Source organism: Lolium rigidum, chromosome 7 (assembly GCF_022539505.1).
Source record: "Lolium rigidum isolate FL_2022 chromosome 7, APGP_CSIRO_Lrig_0.1, whole genome shotgun sequence".
NCBI lineage: Eukaryota > Viridiplantae > Streptophyta > Magnoliopsida > Poales > Poaceae > Lolium > Lolium rigidum.
Window position 1 is genome coordinate 40,780,080 of NC_061514.1, and position 17,859 is coordinate 40,797,938.

The window sequence follows — 17,859 nt, forward strand, 5'->3', positions numbered from 1 at the left end:
GGTATAATCAGATCAAGCTCAAAAAATAAGACCAAGAGTTAAAAGCATTTATAACTCTGCATGGTGTTTACTATTACAATGTTATGACATTTGGACTCAAAAATGCGGGTGCAACATATCAGCGGTGCATGCAAGCTTGCCATGGAGATCAAATTGGTCAGAATATTGAAGTCTACATCGATGGCATCGTGTTAAAACCAAAAATGCAGCTACCCTCATCAATGATCTGAGAGAAACCTTCGACAATCTCGACAGGTACAAAATAAAGCTGAATCCCAAGAAATGCTTCTTTGGGGTACCAGGAGGCCAAGTACTTCGGTACATTATTTCAGCAAGAGGGATAGAAGCCAACCCCTTAAAAATCAAAGCCATCCTCGACATGGAACCGCCAAAGAATCTGCATCAGGTGCAGCAGTTGGCAGGACGGTTGGCAGCGCTCAACAGATTCATTGCCAACAGTCGACACTTCTGGAGGTGCAGGAGCCAGAGTAGCACTGATCTCACCACAGGGAGACAAAATGAGATGTATTCTGAGGATGAACTTTCCACTGCCGACAAATAATGAAGCAGAATATGAAGCACTGTTGCACGGGATGCGTATGGATAAAGCATGTGGAGCAACTCGGTTAGAAATTTATGGAGATTCAAATCTTGTGGTATAACCGTCGATGAATTTATGTGACGCGGTCAGTGACAACATGATTGCTTACCGTCAAATATACCAATCCATGGAAGCCAAATTTGAAGGATGCGAGCTAAAACACATCGGCAGGGCTAGCAACGAAGAAGCTGATACTTTAGCGAACATAGGATCCACATGCTCTCCTATTCCAGATGGAGTGTTCTATGAAGTAATCGCTCAGAGATCCATTAAGGAAAAAACGGCGGCACCTCCAGAAGTGTCGACTGTTGGCCCAGAAACTGTGCACCAGGAAGGTGTCGAAGATTCTACACTACAATCTACAAAGCAAGTCCTTCTCCTTGAACCTCTACTGGACAACCCAACGGAAGCCATGCGTATCGTACGCAGGTCTAAGTCCTTTACTATAGTGGACGGTGAACTTTATAAGCGCAGCATCTCTAGCATCTTTCAAAGGTCTATCGCCATTGCCGATGGAAAAGCTCTATTGCGAGAAATACACGAAGGAAGTTGTGGTCATCATGCAAGCAGTAGGGCTCTCGTAGCCCAAGCTTTTAGAGCATGGTTTTATTGTCCAACAGCCACATCTGACGCTCGAGATTTGGTAAGAAAGTATGACCCTTGTCAACGCTTTGCACCAAAACCGCACGCGCCTGCAATGGATCTGATGTCAATACCTTTGGCCTCGCCCTTTGCGCAATGGGGACTCGATCAAGTTGGTCCACTGCCGAGATCATCACCCGGAGGGCACACGTATCTATTGGTCGCAGTCGACAAGTTCACTAAATGGATTGAAGTCGTACCAGTCAGAGACCAAATAGCTAAAACTGCAGTTAAATTCTTTGAAGGAATAACTTGTTGTTTTGGTATGCCCCATAGCATCATTACAGACAACAGAAGTAATTTTGATTCCAAGGAATTCCGTAAATTCTGTGATGATGGTGATATCAAACTCAAATTTGCTTCGGTTGCACATCCTCAAACCAATGGTCAAGTTGAAAGGATCAATGGCTTAATATGCGATGGCATTAAAAAATGCCTCACAGGTGCAGCTGGAGCTTGGGCCGAAGAATTACCATCTGTGCTCTGGAGCCTACGGACTACGCCAAACAGGTCAACCCAGTATACTTCGTTTTTCCTTGTGTACGGAGCCGAAGCAGTTTTACCAGCCGATGTTCGTTTTGAAAATCCTCGGGTAACCGCATACACAGAGACAACTTCCAATACTGCATTACAAGTTGCTGTAGGTCTCCTTGATGAAGCTCGAGACATTGCCTTAGCCAGAACGGCTGTATATCAACAGGCGATTCGAAATTACCACAGTCGAAGAGTTTGCAACCACGGCTTCAGCGTTGGTGACATGGTATTACGACTGAAGCAAGAAAGAACTTTGAAACTTGAATCTCCATGGGAAAGACCATTCATCATTACTGAAGTAATACCAGGAGGAGCCTATCGACTCAAGAACCCTGCTTCGGCCAAAGATGTTGAAAATCCTCGAAATGTCGCACACTTACGACGATTCTATGCATAGAATTCAACTATTCTTTATTTGTTACATGAAGGCCTCTTAGGCCGTCATATATTATGAATAATTTTTTTGGTTGAGCTTCCATTATCTTGCCACTCGAACAGTTGTTCGGGCCTCTTTTATTGGCTACTACTCCCATCGGGAGCTTCGGCTAAAAGTGCGTGTTTCGCAGACCAACTCGATAATACTCGAGGGCTGCAAAGGAATTATTAGAGTGTTGATAATTAATTAATACTCCCATCGGGAGCTATGGTTATCGATAGACAATAAACCATCCAAGCCTCAAGAAAATTCGCGAGTGCTGCAGCTGATGGGAACAATATTACTTACAAAAAGGCTCATACCGGTGCACCGTGTTACGAAGCCAAATAAATAAAGCGCATAAATCCCTCGTTTACACGATGGGTGTCGCTCATACGAAACTTACGAATCGACTATGCAAATAATGCAATTACAACCGAGTCATTGAGTGAGCAAGCTGACTTAATCACTCAGTTGCCCTCGACAAAGCTTTTCAATCGAACTAACAAGTTCAAAAACAAATGATGTTTAAAAAAACACAGCAAAGCACATACAGGATTACTCCTTGCAACACAAGGTTATCATAAAAAAAACTATACAGAACTTCATGACAAGGCTTCTTGATCTTCTCGGGCCTTCAATTCTTTTTCGACTCCTGTTTCCATTCGGGAAATCATAGTATATACAGGATGTCTGGCTATAGAATAATACTGATCTAATTTCCAATTAGCATTTGCTATGGCCTCCAAATTTATGGTCGGGTGGCATGCTAAGACTGAAACAAGGGCAAGTTCGGCTCCACCAAGAAGTTCCTTTCGCACCAATAATCGAATCCTCTCTGGAGTCTTGAACCAAGTAAATAACGCAGACAAAGTCTCGGGTGCATGATCCAATGGAAACAAAGTCTTCCACACCATGGAAAGATGAGCATGATACTTATCAAAGTAATAATGCACCTTCTCGACTTGATGTTCAAACTTGGCTATAGCTACATCCTTTGATCGATTGGACCACAGTTCATGCTTTGGATGAGTAACATCGGTCATTACTGCAATCTTCTCGTGGATCCACTTGTTATCTTCTAATTCATAAAAGGCTACGACTGTTGAAGCAAAAAGTTAGATCAATAGAAGATTATTTAATGAATGAGTCGACAGAAAACAAGGGTGGTCAATCGCTTACAGCTTAAACTCTCAGTAGCAACACGGAGGCGATCCAAAGCATGCTGTTCAATAGCGGTGGCAATTTCACTTTTTCTTTTCACCAAAGCTGCCATAGCATGAAGATTGGATATGTATTTGCTCAACCGAGAGATTTGATCACGCAAGCAATGGACGAGATCAGATTCATCGCCAGTTGAAAGATTCGAAAAAGTTTCAGCACGAGAAGAAGTTCAAGGAATCTGCAACACAATTTTCAACTCAGGAAAGTACCAATAAAAGGCGACAAAACTCCCATCGGGAGCGCATATCACATTCAAAAGATTGTTAATACTAGCAATAGAGCTAGTACAAAACAAGTCTAGACTAAATTATATCTAAAATTACAGCAATGGAGCAAAGTTTTATTTCAAGGCTGAGCTGATGATGAATCAGGAGCAGCTTCATACGCGGCTTTGTTCTTGTCCTTGTCAACTAGTCTGAGGAGCTGATTGGCGCACAACACTGCGGATTGCTTGAAAGGCTCAAGATTGACTAGACGTTCATTGGCATCTACTGGCAACGACTCGGACAGTTTTTCCAACTCAGAACCCAGTGCATGCCCCATTAGAAGCTGAAAAGTAAGAACCACCCCGAAAAGACGGGAGCGTCGCTTCAGTACCTCTACAGCTTCGGCAGAATCGACGTAGAAGGCATCCGCCATTTCACCGAGGGTCGTGTTCGGATTCAACTTTGGGAACATCATCGAAAATAGTCTCGATAAAGTCCCCTTGGTTTTTTGCAAGAGACCCTGGACTTGGTTGCTGGAATCGGTAGCAAATACGAGAGCATCCGACATTGAATCCTCTCGAAGCTTACTTGTACGGTCAACAGGCATATCGGCGGTACCTGGAGAAATTGTGAATGAGAGATTAACAGGATATTATTAAAAGAGTACCGCGCAAAGTGTGAAGGGAAACTTACTTAGCAAATTTGTGATGGACTCTCGAAGAGCGCCTTCCTTTTCGTCGATTATGACGGCAGCCTCGCGTCTAGCTTCCTGGTCATCCTTCATTTTCTTCTTCAACTTCTTCAGCTCATCCTTCAGAAGTGTGTTCTCATTCTGAACATCAGCCGTGAGCTTGTTGGCCTCCAGCACCTGATCAGTCGAAGTCTTGACGGCTTTACGAAGTTAAATGTTGTCGGATTCCAGGCGAGTGAATTGATTAGCAAAGTCTGCCACATCGTCAACTGTGGAAAAAATTGGCTACAAGCAAGAAGATAAGAAGCTATGTCAAGTTGCGCGATAAACGAATCTCAGCTTATACTTGATCTAAACATCAACCATCGGTTCAGAGGATAAAAAGATATTGTGCCAGGTATCATACTTATGTGATCACGAGAAATTGAAGGGGCGGAGGCGTCGACAAGAGGGTTAACCTTCGACAGAGGAACTTTGGCCACACTTGTTCTGGGCGGCGGAGTAGGCTCAGCAGTCGAAGAATTTGATACCATTGCGGATTCAGCCTTTTGAGAAAGTATTTTTGCCCTCTTCGCAAGAGGGACGTCATCATCGTCATCATTAATAGAGCTGCTCGAAAATAAATACACATTTCAGAAAAAACTGAAGAGGGTTAGATACAAAGAAGGAGCAAAAACTTACAGCCCCAAGTCATCTTCATCGGCAAAGAGGCCTGTGGAGCCTTTTGTAATTGGAGGAGGTGACGTTCTTCGAGAAGAAGCAGGGGAAGCAGGTGTACCAGCACCATCCTCTCGTCCGCTAGGACTCGATTCAGCAGTTGCTAACAAGTCTTCGTTAATCTTCCTGCGACGCATGGACTTAATACAAGCTTCATCCTTAGGGGCTTCGTCACCTTGGACGTCGCTATCCTCAAGAATATGCTGCTCGTCTTCAGTTTCTTCCGAAGCATCGTCATCCTCCGGTACTACCCCACTTTCAGGCGTAGGAGGGTAGCACTGAGCAACGGTGGAAGCCTGACAACAGGAAGGAGAATTATCGAATACCGATCTAGAAATGAAAACAACATTTGATGCAGATACAAGGGAAATTACCTTTGCGGGCAGATTCTTGAGGTCGAGAGGAGGGCGAGCCGAAGTCAACATAATATTGTATTTTTGGCTGAGACAGGTCAGACACCGCACCTCGTCTCGAAGTTCTTCTTCAGAAAAATCAGCTAAACTGACCCTCGATTTATCCTTTTCGTCGGTGTACATTGATACATCCCAAACATATCTATAATTTTTTATGCTCCATGCTTGTTTTTTTACAATTCTTATATGTTTTATGTGCACTTTTCCACACTTTTTAGCATTTTCTGGGACTAACCTATTAAAGTAGTGCCGCAGTGTCAGTTCCTGTTTTTTGCTGTTTTTGTGTTTCAGAAAAGTTATACATGAAAGTTTCTCGGAATTGGATGTAACAAAAGCCTAGAGTCTTATTTTTCCAGCACGAAGACGGAGCCAGAAGGACACGCGCAGGAGAGCTTCCACGTGGCAGTACACAGGGCAGGCACGAGCCCACCCTTGGCCGTGCCTGGCCCATGTACTGGCACCTCGTCGCCTCATTTGCTCCGCCCTTCCGTCTATTTATTCCTCGTATCGGGAAAATCCCAGGGACCCGAGCCTCCATCCATGAAAAGTTCCGACCTCTCCGTCAACCGAAACCCTAGTTCGGGAGGGTTCTGCAGTCCATCCTGGCACCCTACCAGAGAGGGAAATCACCGCCGGAGGCCTCTATATTGTCATGTCTTCATACGAGGTGATGCGTGAGTAGTTCTCCACGGGACCATGGGTCCATAGCAGTAGCTAGATGGCTGTCCTCTCCTTGCTGCGCTTCATGTATAGATCTTGTGAGCTGCCTAACATGATCAAGATCATCTATTTGTAATTGCTACAGGTTGGTTTGATGTGGATCCGATTTATAGAGAGATTGCTTTGGTTGAGATTATGTATTATGTTATTATGATCTTGCATGCTCTCCGTTTCTAGTAGATGCTCTGGCCAAGTAGATGCTAGCAACTCCAAGAGGGAGTATTTATGCTCGATAGTGGGTTCATGCCTCTATTTAACCATGGGAAGTGACCTTGTTCTCTAAGGTTGTAGATGTGTTCTTGCTACTAGGGATAAAACAACGGTGTTCTATTAAAGGGTAGTTTCATCTTTTACTTTACACACATTGCTTAAAGCGATAGTCCGTTTGATGAGGACATCCCTACCTCAATGCCACCTCCGTCATTACAAGCTGAAGATGAACCTGCTGTGAAGCTCAAGTCCGATGAAGTAAGGATTGGACCGATAACAAGAGCTCGTGCGAAGCTACTTAAACAACAGGTGAACTTGTTTCTAAACGGTACTTTGATTGATGAGAACTTTATACTGCCTAAGTCCTATTACTTATGTATCATCAGGTATCAAGAAGAGACGAGCATCGCACGAGGAGGAGAGGAGCAGCTGGACATGAAGACGGACGTCAAGATGGACGTGGAGCTGGACATGAAGATATCTCATGAACGCGCGAGGGAGGAGCGGGAGGCATGCGCGAGAGGAGAAGAAGAAGTCCAGGCCGGTCCAGCACCCGGTCCAACCGGCCGCCAGACCGGCCGACCCGGTCCCTGGCCCGGTCGACCGGGCGCCAACCGGACGGGATTTATCGTACCGGGTGAAAACCGGAAAACCTCGCAACTTCCCGGTTGCCGCCCGGTTGACCGGACCACAGACCGGCCGATCCGGTTGCCGCCCGGTTGAACCGGACCCCGGACCGGACGACCCGGCCCACAGCCCGGTCAACCGGATTCCAGACCGGACGAGTCCGAGTCTGTCTCGACCAGATCTATTCTGGGTCGGTTTTCTTTGTATCTTTTCGACCAGAACTTGTCCCGGACGCCTATATAAGTGCCCAGGACGCCCCCCTAGTTGCTTTAGACCACGTTTAAGATAAACCCTAGTTCTTAGTTGTTTGCTTATGCAAAACTATTGAATCCCTACACCATATTGCTTGATATTGTGTAGATCCTGATAAAGTCTTGTGTGATCTGGCTGTTCCATTGGGAATTAGACGGTTGCAACTTACCGCTTCGTGGTCGGCGGCTACGTGCGCAAGTGTGTGGAGTTGCGAATATCTTGCAGGGTTGAGAGCTGTTGCATTGGCGACAGGGACCAATCGAGAGATCTCGTTGCGTCATACAAGTTATCATCCACTACATCGTCGTGTTCCTCCGCTGCTATCACCCCGTGATCATCATCACCACCGTTGCTTACTGAGAAGATCGGGCCACCCCTTATCATCTTGGTATCAGATTTCCAGTTTTCCTCGGTAAGCCATCCACAATCCACACCATAGTTGAGTTGTGAGTGTTTTCCTATCCAGAAAAAGCCAAAAAACTTAGGGTTAGGGTTTGCCATAGCCTTAGATTGCACTAATTTCGAGTTTTAGTTGCTTTTCGTAGTTGTTTTTGCGTATCCTTGTCTTCCATCTAGTTTTAGGGTTTGAGTTTACTCTATCATCTTGTTTTTATCATCTAGTTTTCGTTTTTGTTTCTCCGAGTCCACATAGCGTACAGTGTGCTTTTCCCAACCATAGCCACGAACCTATCGATATACGTGACTAGGAACTTCCCCAGAAGAGACTAGTTTTACCGCTCGTCAGGCTGCTCATTAGGGTTTGGTGCTTTGCATATTTTGTTGGCCGTGTTATCAAGGAGTTGAGTCAAAAAAAAAAAAAAAACAGAAAATTGAAAAGAAGCAAAAAGAGCTACATAGCTGCGTGTGTTCTACAAAAAGAATAATCCAAAAAGAAGTGAAGTGCTAGTTGAATCAAGTGAAGGCCTTAGTTTACTTTTCTGCACCTGTAGTTGAGCAATCTTGTGCCTGTCTCGTTGAGCTTTGCTAGCGTCTCTCGTGTGCTTTGCAACCTTTCCCACATATAGTTGCATTGCCCTATTACATCGCCTTGTGTGAGTATCATTGGTTGTCTACGGTCAGCGCTAGAGCTTGTTATTGGTGCAAATAGGTAGCCTACCTACAGCCCCACATATATCCTGCTTTGTCGTGTGATTTGTTCTTATACCTTTGATATTCGCTTCGCTACATCCGTGCACTAGTTGTTACTACAAGTGGTAAGCAACACTAATTTACTTTGGAACGGTAAGATCTCCTTTTCTTATCAGTTTTTGAGTGAGTTGTGAGAGTACCACCATATATTCTTGATTTACGTGCACTAACCTACTAACCATGTCTGCTAGTGATGAGAAAATTGTTAACCAGGAGAACAAGAACTCCGCGGATTTGATGACATGGAGGGAGTATGAGGCTCTTCGTAATGAGATGCGACGTGAATTCCACGCTCAGGATGATGCGCTTAAAGGGACGGTCCAAGAGATCTCCCAGCAGCTGAATGCTACAAATGTGACCGTCACAAGGATACAAGATCAAACGACGGATATACAACGCAATCTTAATGACTTGCGCTTACTTGTCCAGAATTTGACTGCACGACAACAACAAGACGATGATGAAGATCCTGAGCTTCAAGATGACGCCCACAATGCTCGTGGTGCGCCTCGTGGCGATCGTGCTCGCAATTGGGCTCCACTTGGCCGCAATGGTCGTGGACAAGATGAGGAAGATGGATTGGGTAAGCCCAAATTTTCTATCCCCAAGTTTGAAGGAGGTGCTGATGTTGAAGAATACCTCACTTGGGAGCTCAAGATTGAGAAGTTGTGGAATTTACATCCGCACTACACTGAAGATAGAAAGATCAAGCTTGCTTCTTCTGAATTTGATGGCTATGCTTTGCGTTGGTGGGATGCTTTTGTTCGCAATCGTGAAGAGGATGGTGAACGACCTATACGCACATGGCTTGCTATGAAGGAGGCGATGACTTCTCGTTTTGTGCCTACAAATTACTTGCGGAATATATATGATAAGCTGACTCTATTGAGACAAGGTGTGAAGACTGTCGATGAATACTACATGGAGATGGAGATGCTTATTCAGCGTGGCCGTGTCCGTGAGTCTCTTGAGATGACAATGCAGCGTTTTCTGCATGGTTTGAAGTATGATATCAAAGGCATTGTTCGTCACTACAATTACACCAATATGAATCAATTGTTACATCATGCAAGAGAAGCTGAATCACAGTTGGCTGACGAAGCAAAGATCAAAGTACGAGCTACAGGAGCTGGGCGTTACACACCCCGCGCGGCCCCGTCTACGGCGCCGGCGCCTTCGACGCGCTCCGCCCCTTACTCTCATCAGCCTAGTAAGCCGGTCTCCAATGTGTCTAACACAAAGAAGTCCGAATCTGCTGCAAGTACGAGTGGCTCTAATGTGTCTACTGCGCGCAACCGTGATATGGTTTGTCATACATGTGGTGGCAAGGGTCACTTCAAGAGAGATTGTCCTAACCGCAAAGTCATGATTATCAATGAGGACAATGAGTATGAGACTGGAGATGATGTTGATCCTAATGCTCCAGAAGATGATGACTATGACACTGATGGTGAAGATGCATATCCGTCTGATGCTCGCACCATTGTTGTGTCGCAGCGTGCTCTTAATGTGTTGCCTAGTGCATCTACTCAGCGCTGCAACTTGTTCCAAACAAAAGCTTTAGTTGGTCCTGACAAGGCTTGCAAGGTCATTGTTGATAGCGGGAGTTGCCGCAATTTAGCAAGCAAAGAGTTGTGCACCAAGCTAAAGTTGAAGTATCTACCGCACCCGCATCCATACTATATTCAGTGGTTGAGCGACAATGGTGAGATGAAGGTAAACCACATGGTGCGTGTTGAATTTGCTATTGGACCGTATAAGGATTGCATTGACTTTGATGTCGTTCCTATGACGGTGTGTCACCTACTATTGGGTCGGCCTTGGCTCTATGACCGTTCTGTGCAACACAATGGCCGTGCCAATACATATCACTTGGAGTTCAAGGGCAAGAAAATCAATTTACAGCCTATGACACCACAGCAAATTGTCAATGAGTCTCGTCAGAAAGTTGAAGTGAACCTGGAAGATGCATCCATTGATAGGCGAGAGAATTGTAATGTTGTGAGTGATATAACGAAAAGTGAGAGAGTGAATTCCTTAGTCTCATTAGCCACCAAAGAAGACATGAGAGAATTTAGTGAGGATCCTACAGCCATGCCTCTTGTGCTCTTGTACAGGGGTACGGTTTTGGTTTCTAACGACATGACCCCTCTTCTCTTGGTGTTTCTAATGTTTTGCAGGAATTTGGTGATGTGTTTCCGGATGAGGTACCCGCAGGACTTCCACCATTGCGAGGTATTGAGCATCAAATCGACTTGATTCCCGGAGCTTCGCTACCCAATCGGGCACCATATAGAACGAACCCCGAAGAAACGAAGGAGATACAGAAGCAAGTACAAGCGCTACTCGACAAAGGTTATATTCGCATAAGCCTTAGTCCTTGTGCTGTTCCTGTTATTCTCGTTCCTAAGAAAGATGGTACATGGCGTATGTGCGTAGATTGTAGAGCTATAAACAATATCACTATTCGATATCGTCACCCTATTCCCCGTTTAGAGGATATGCTAGATGAATTGAGTGGTGCTGCTGTGTTCTCTAAAATTGATTTGCGTAGTGGTTATCATCAAATTAGGATGAAAGAAGGGGATGAGTGGAAAACAGCCTTTAAAACAAAATTTGGTTTATATGAGTGGTTAGTAATGCCTTTTGGTCTAACTAATGCACCTAGCACTTTCATGAGACTGATGAACCATGTTTTGCGTGAATTTATTGGCAAGTTTGTGGTTGTGTACTTTGATGACATATTAATCTACAGCCGCAATGAATCTGATCATACTATACATATTCGACATGTTTTGCAAGTGTTGCGTGATAATAAACTCTATGGTAATCTTGAGAAGTGCACATTTTGCAAAGATAAGGTCATATTTCCGGGTTATGTTGTCTCTAAGCATGGAGTAGAAGTAGATGTGTCTAAAATTAAAGCTATTCAAAATTGGCCTACTCCCATGAATGTGAGTCAAGTAAGAAGTTTTCATGGTCTAGCTGGGTTTTATAGAAGATTTGTGCCCAACTTTAGTACTATTGCTGCACCTTTGAATGACTTGACTAAGAAGGGTGTTGTCTTTGAGTGGGGCGCAGCCCAAGATCATGCTTTTGATGAACTAAAACGATTGTTAACTTCTGCACCATTGCTTGCACTTCCTGATTTCAATAAGCAATTTGAGATTGAATGTGATGCTAGTGGTATTGGAATTGGTGGTGTGTTGATGCAAGAGGGTCGCCCAATTGCATATTTTTCTGAGAAACTATCTGGTGCTAAGTTGAACTATCCTATCTATGTTAAAGAATTGTATGCTTTAATTAGAGTTCTTGAGGTTTGGCAACATTACTTGTGGCCAAAAGAATTTATCATACATTCTGATCATGAAGCTTTGAAATACCTGAAAGCTCAGTCTACTTTGCATAAGCGTCTTGCTAAGTGGGTTGAGTTCATTGAATCTTTTCCATACATTATTAAACATAAGAAGGGAAAAGATAATATTGTTGCTGATGCTCTATCTAGGAAGAATATGCTATTAACTCACCTTGATGTTAAAATTCCTGGATTAGAAGTGCTATGTGATTTATATGCTACTGATCATGATTTTGCTGAACCGTATCGCTTATGTGCTCTTGGTAAAGCATGTGACAAATATCACATACACGATGGGTTCTTGTTTAGAGCTAACAAACTATGTGTTCCAGAATCGTCTGTGCGTTTGCTCTTATTGCAGGAATCACATGCTGGAGGTTTGATGGGTCACTTTGGGCGTGAGAAGACGCTACTCATGCTTGCTGACCACTTTTATTGGCCAAAGATGAGGCGGGATGTGGACAGGTATGTGAAGAGATGCATTACTTGCAACAAGTCCAAGTCCAAACTGAAGCCTCACGGTTTGTATACTCCTTTACCGGCACCTACTACACCTTGGGAAGATATAAGTATGGATTTTGTGTTGGGTTTGCCGCGTACTAAGAGAGGCCATGATTCTATATTTGTGGTAGTGGACAGATTTTCTAAAATGTCACACTTTATTGCCTGCCACAAAAGCGACGATGCGTCGCATGTTGCTAACCTGTTTTTCAGGGAGGTTGTGCGACTACATGGAGTCCCGAAGACAATTGTTTCTGATCGTGACGTAAAGTTTATGAGCTACTTCTGGAAGACGCTGTGGGGAAAGCTAGGGACGAAGCTGCTGTTCAGTACTACTTGTCATCCCCAAACTGATGGTCAAACTGAGGTGGTGAATAGAACATTGTCACAACTATTGAGATCCATGATCAAGAAGAACCTGAAGGAGTGGGAAGATTGTTTGCCGCATGTGGAGTTTTCTTATAACAGGGCGGTACATTCTACCACGGAGCTATGTCCTTTTGAGGTGGTGTATGGTTTCAAACCAATTACTCCACTTGACTTGTTGCCTTTGCCCATACATGAGAGAGTTAATATGGAGGCATCCAAGAGGGCAGATTTTGTGCGTAAGATCCATGTGAAGACTAAAGAGTTGATAGAGAAGAAAGGCAAGAGCAATGCCGCAAGGATGAACAAGAAGCGTAAGGAGATGTTGTTCAAGCCTCGGTGATATGGTCCGGGTACATTTTCGCAAGGATAGGTTCCCGAAGCCGAGGAAGTCTAAGTTGAAGCCTCGTGGTGCTCGGTCCTTACAAAGTGCTGGCCAAGATCAATGATAATGCATACTCAATAGATCTTCCAATTGATGAGTTTGGTGTCGTGAATTCTTTCAATGTTGCTGATTTAACACCATATGACGGAGAAGACCTTGGAGCGTCGGGGTCGACGCCTTTTGAAGGGGGGGGGGGGGAGATGATGAGGACATCCCTACCTCAATGCCACCTCCGTCATTACAAGCTGAAGATGAACCTGCTGTGAAGCTCAAGTCCGATGAAGTAAGGATTGGACCGATAACAAGAGCTCGTGCGAAGCTACTTAAACAACAGGTGAACTTGTTTCTAAACGGTACTTTGATTGATGAGAACTTTATACTGCCTAAGTCCTATTACTTATGTATCATCAGGTATCAAGAAGAGACGAGGATCGCACGAGGAGGAGAGGAGCAGCTGGACATGAAGACGGACGTCAAGATGGACGTGAAGCTGGACATGGAGCTGGACATGAAGATATCTCATGAACGCGCGAGGGAGGAGCGGGAGGCATGCGCGAGAGGAGAAGAAGAAGTCCAGGCCTGTCCAGCACCCGGTCCAACCGGCCGCCAGACCGGCCGACCCGGTCCCTGGCCCGGTCGACCGGGCGCCAACCGGACGGGATTTATCGTACCGGGTGAAAACCGGAAAACCTCGCAACTTCCCGGTTGCCGCCCGGTTGACCGGACCGCAGACCGGCCGATCCGGTTGCCGCCCGGTTGAACCGGACCCCAGACCGGACGACCCGGCCCACAGCCCGGTCAGCCGGATTCCAGACCGGATGAGTCCGAGTCTGTCTCGACCAGATCTATTCTGGGTCAGTTTTCTTTGTATCTTTTCGACCAGAACTTGTCCCGGACGCCTATATAAGTGCCCAGGACGCCCCCCTAGTTGCTTTAGACCACGTTTAAGATAAACCCTAGTTCTTAGTTGTTTGCTTATGCAAAACTATTGAATCCCTACACCATATTGCTTGATATTGTGTAGATCCTGATAAAGTCTTGTGTGATCTCGTTGTTCCATTGGGAATTAGACGGTTGCAACTTACCGCTTCGTGGTCGGCGGCTACGTGCGCAAGTGTGTGGAGTTGCGAATATCTTGTAGGGTTGAGAGCTGTTGCATTGGCGACAGGGACCAATCGAGAGATCTCGTTGCGTCATACAAGTTATCATCCACTACATCGTCGTGTTCCTCCGCTGCTATCACCCCGTGATCATCATCACCACCGTTGCTTACTGAGAAGATCGGGCCACCCCTTATCACCGTTGCTTGCAACTTAATACTGGAGGGTGTCGCGGATGCAATCCTAAAGGTGGATTATTAGTCATAGATGCAGTTGGATTACGGTCTATGTATATTATTGTAATGCCCGCATACTTTCATAGCATGTATTCTGCACCAACCATTAGCGTAGAATCTCTGTTTGTTAATTGCCTATCTGTAATTTGTTTACCCAGCATATTTATTTTATTGGGGAGGCGCCCCTAGTGAACTGTGGACCTCGGTCCTTCTTCTTTTATTTGCAATCTTCTACAACATCTTTCTGTTCGTTCTCTCGCAAACACTTCTTCTTCCACACGGTTCGTTTAATCCTTTGTTTTCAGCAAAACCAGTGAGCTTGACAACCCCGCTGAAAGTTGGGGACAAAGTACTTGGTTGTTTGTGTGCAGGTCTCCACGTTGCTGCTGACGCCGGCAGTGCGCCCTGCCACGAGTTGGTTCGCAACACCTCGGGAGAGAATGTTTTTCTCCTACTGGTCGATAAACCTTGGTTTCTTACTGAGGGAAAATTTTCTGCTGTGCTCATCATACCTTCTCCTTGCGGTTCCACTCAACGTTGCGCATAAATTCTCCTTCATCAACTCCGCGCTCAGCAAAGACTTTTTCTGGCGCCGTTGCCGGGGAGAAAAGCATTTCTTCTGCGAGGGGAGTCTCTCACTCTCAACTCTTTTACTTTCTTATTGTTTAGCTTGCATATTTTATTTTTATCTTGTTTGCATTTTATATCGAAAATCCAAAAAAATTAGTATAGCTTTTATTTCCGTTGCTTGCATTATTTTTGTTCAATGGATAGTCCCATTACTATGTCGCCTGCGGGCATGATTTCACTTTCAAGAAAGGGAGTGAGGAAAGTTTTAAGGAAGCTTGGGGTAGAATTAATAACTATTATGATAATACTGAGCCTAAAATGACCTTAAGTTTGCTTCTTAGTAGATTTTATTTTGGACTTGTTCTTCGTTATAGGTATGCTTTGGACACTGTAGTTGGAGGAGATTTTCTCAATTGTGATGGAGACCAAGCTTTTAATGGTGTTAAGAAATTAATTGCAACATATAGCTCACCTAGTGATTATGATTCGTCTCTTATAAGTATTTGTGCTAGGTTAAGTACCCTCGAAACAAGCACAACTAGTTTGAAGGAATGTTGTGTTATGCTTAGTGAAAGTTTGTCAATAAATTCTAAGCCATCAAGCTGGTTTCCTACAATGAATGTTGCTATAAATAATAAAACTCTCCAAGCTCGTTGTGATATTATGTCTGAGTTTTGCCTGATGCCAAAAGATATTTATGAGTCCCTGAATCTTTGGGAATATTCTAAAGGGGTAGAATAAGTTATTTTAGCTGATAATACTATTTTATTACCTCTTGGAAAAGCTGAAGGAGTACATACAAGTGTCTTGGGAAGAGTGGTATCTACTGATTATCTTGTTATTGAATGTGCAGGGAAAAGGACAAATCACACTAGGAAGGTCCTTGCTAGAATGCTTGGGAGCAAAGATAAATGTGGGAAAAGGAAGTATAACTTTTAGCACTCCGCCGGGAGGGTCTTATTGATTCCCTAGGAAGAAAAATTGTAGGAGCAAGAGAGGTAAACGTAATGCTCGCGCGTATGCTTTTGATGAGCCACCTCTTGATAATACTTGATTTGCACCCTTTCCGCGCCTAGCTCAAAGGCGTTAAAGAAAAGAGCTTATGGGAGACAACCCATGTTTTATTTCTGTTATTTTTGCTTTGTTGAGTCTTGGAAGTTATTGCTACTGTAATAACCTCTCCTTATCATTTTTATTTCGTTTTTGTGCCAAGGGTAGCCTCTAATAGAAAGAAATCAGTGTTTGGGGTATTTGCAATTCTGAAACAGATTCTGTACTAGTCACGAAAAAAATTCTTAAAAATCGCCAGAACGTTATTTTGAGCTGCAAGTTTTTTTGCTTATGCCCCAGTATGTTAGCTAACTTTCGTTAGTTAACCATTTTCCGATTTGAGCAACAGAACTATTTTTTAATTTCGATCTCTACCTGCTGGTCTGTTTTGACAGATTTCTGCCATGTTTTGCATTTGCGTATTATGCTTCATATTTTTGAGTTATTTTGTGAAAAAGAACTTTGGGAAGAAGTAGCTACAGTAGCATATGTTAAAATGAGTGTTCTATATGTGCCATTACTGAAGCCTTGATGGTTTGATATTTTTTATTTGCACTAATGTTGCTAATCAGTTGTGCTAAGTTTTGTGTGAAGGAAGTTTTCAAGTGTAGGAAGAGAAGAATGATGCAATAAGATGAAGCATAGACAAGAGCTCAAGCTTGGGGATATCCCCTGGACCTCCCAAGAAATATCCAAGAAGTACAAGCGTCAAAGTTTGGGGATGCCCAAGGCATCCCCTCTTCATCAACAAAAAGCACCAGGTCATTTTTCAACACGCTATATTTTTATTCCTTCAGGTGATATGTGTTATCCTTGGAGCGTCTTTAGTTTTTTCTGTGTGTTTACTTTCAATAAATTTGGATCCCATCATTCATGTTTACTTTGGAGTGAGACACGCTCCACCGCTTTGCATAGTTACTTTGGAGTGAGACACGCTTCGCTGTTTTGCATGTTTATTTTGGAGTGAGACACGCTCCACTGTTATGCATTTTGCGTTGGAGAGAGACACGCTCCACTTTTACATTTATTTGAGTTTCAATAGCTCTCTGTACATTTACTTGTTTTTCATATATGAGAGTTATTTGGTTTCATTTGGTTGGCGTTGGAAGTATGAAAAAAGTTTTATGTGTATGTGATGCAAATGGAAGCATTTTTAGACTGTGGCATAGTAATTTTTACATATCTTGCTAGATGTTATTCTCATGATGAGCTTGTTAATTATGTTTTCATTATGATTAGTCTCAAATACTGAGAGTGTTTAGTGTGCCATTGAAGGTTTCATGCATTGTTTTTAGCATACAATAGAAAAGCATAATATCGTGGTATATATTCTCCTACGAATGTTTTTATTTGGGTCCACTTGGCATATGTTTTGCAACATGTTATGACTACATTCCAGTTGATTCTTGCCTCTATGATCATTTAGTTTGCAATTTGTGTATCACTTTATGCTTTGATTAATATATTTTGTCGATGTGCATGACTATGGCCAGTATGCTCTCTTAGTTGGTCGCATCGGTCTTTTTCTAGCCTCCATTTGTGTGAGTATTTTATTCATGCACCCAACCACCAAAAACCAAATATGCCAAAGTGTCCACCACATCTACCTATATGTGGTATTTCATTGCCATTCCATAGTAGTTTGCTCATGTGCTACCTTTAAATTTCAAAGTATTATATTTTTGTTGCTCATGGGAAAGTAGTAAAAAATGACTATTGTGCCTAGCGTGTGTTCCTTGTGTAACCGTAGATCTATTAAGTTGCTTTTTGTGTGATAACCATTGAAATACTGGGGACACCTCAGCGTGCTTTGCCGCTGGATATCATGTGGGTTGCTATGCATGTTCATCTTGTCTGAAATGAAGGAGATTATCCATGCAAAATAGTTTGAGTAT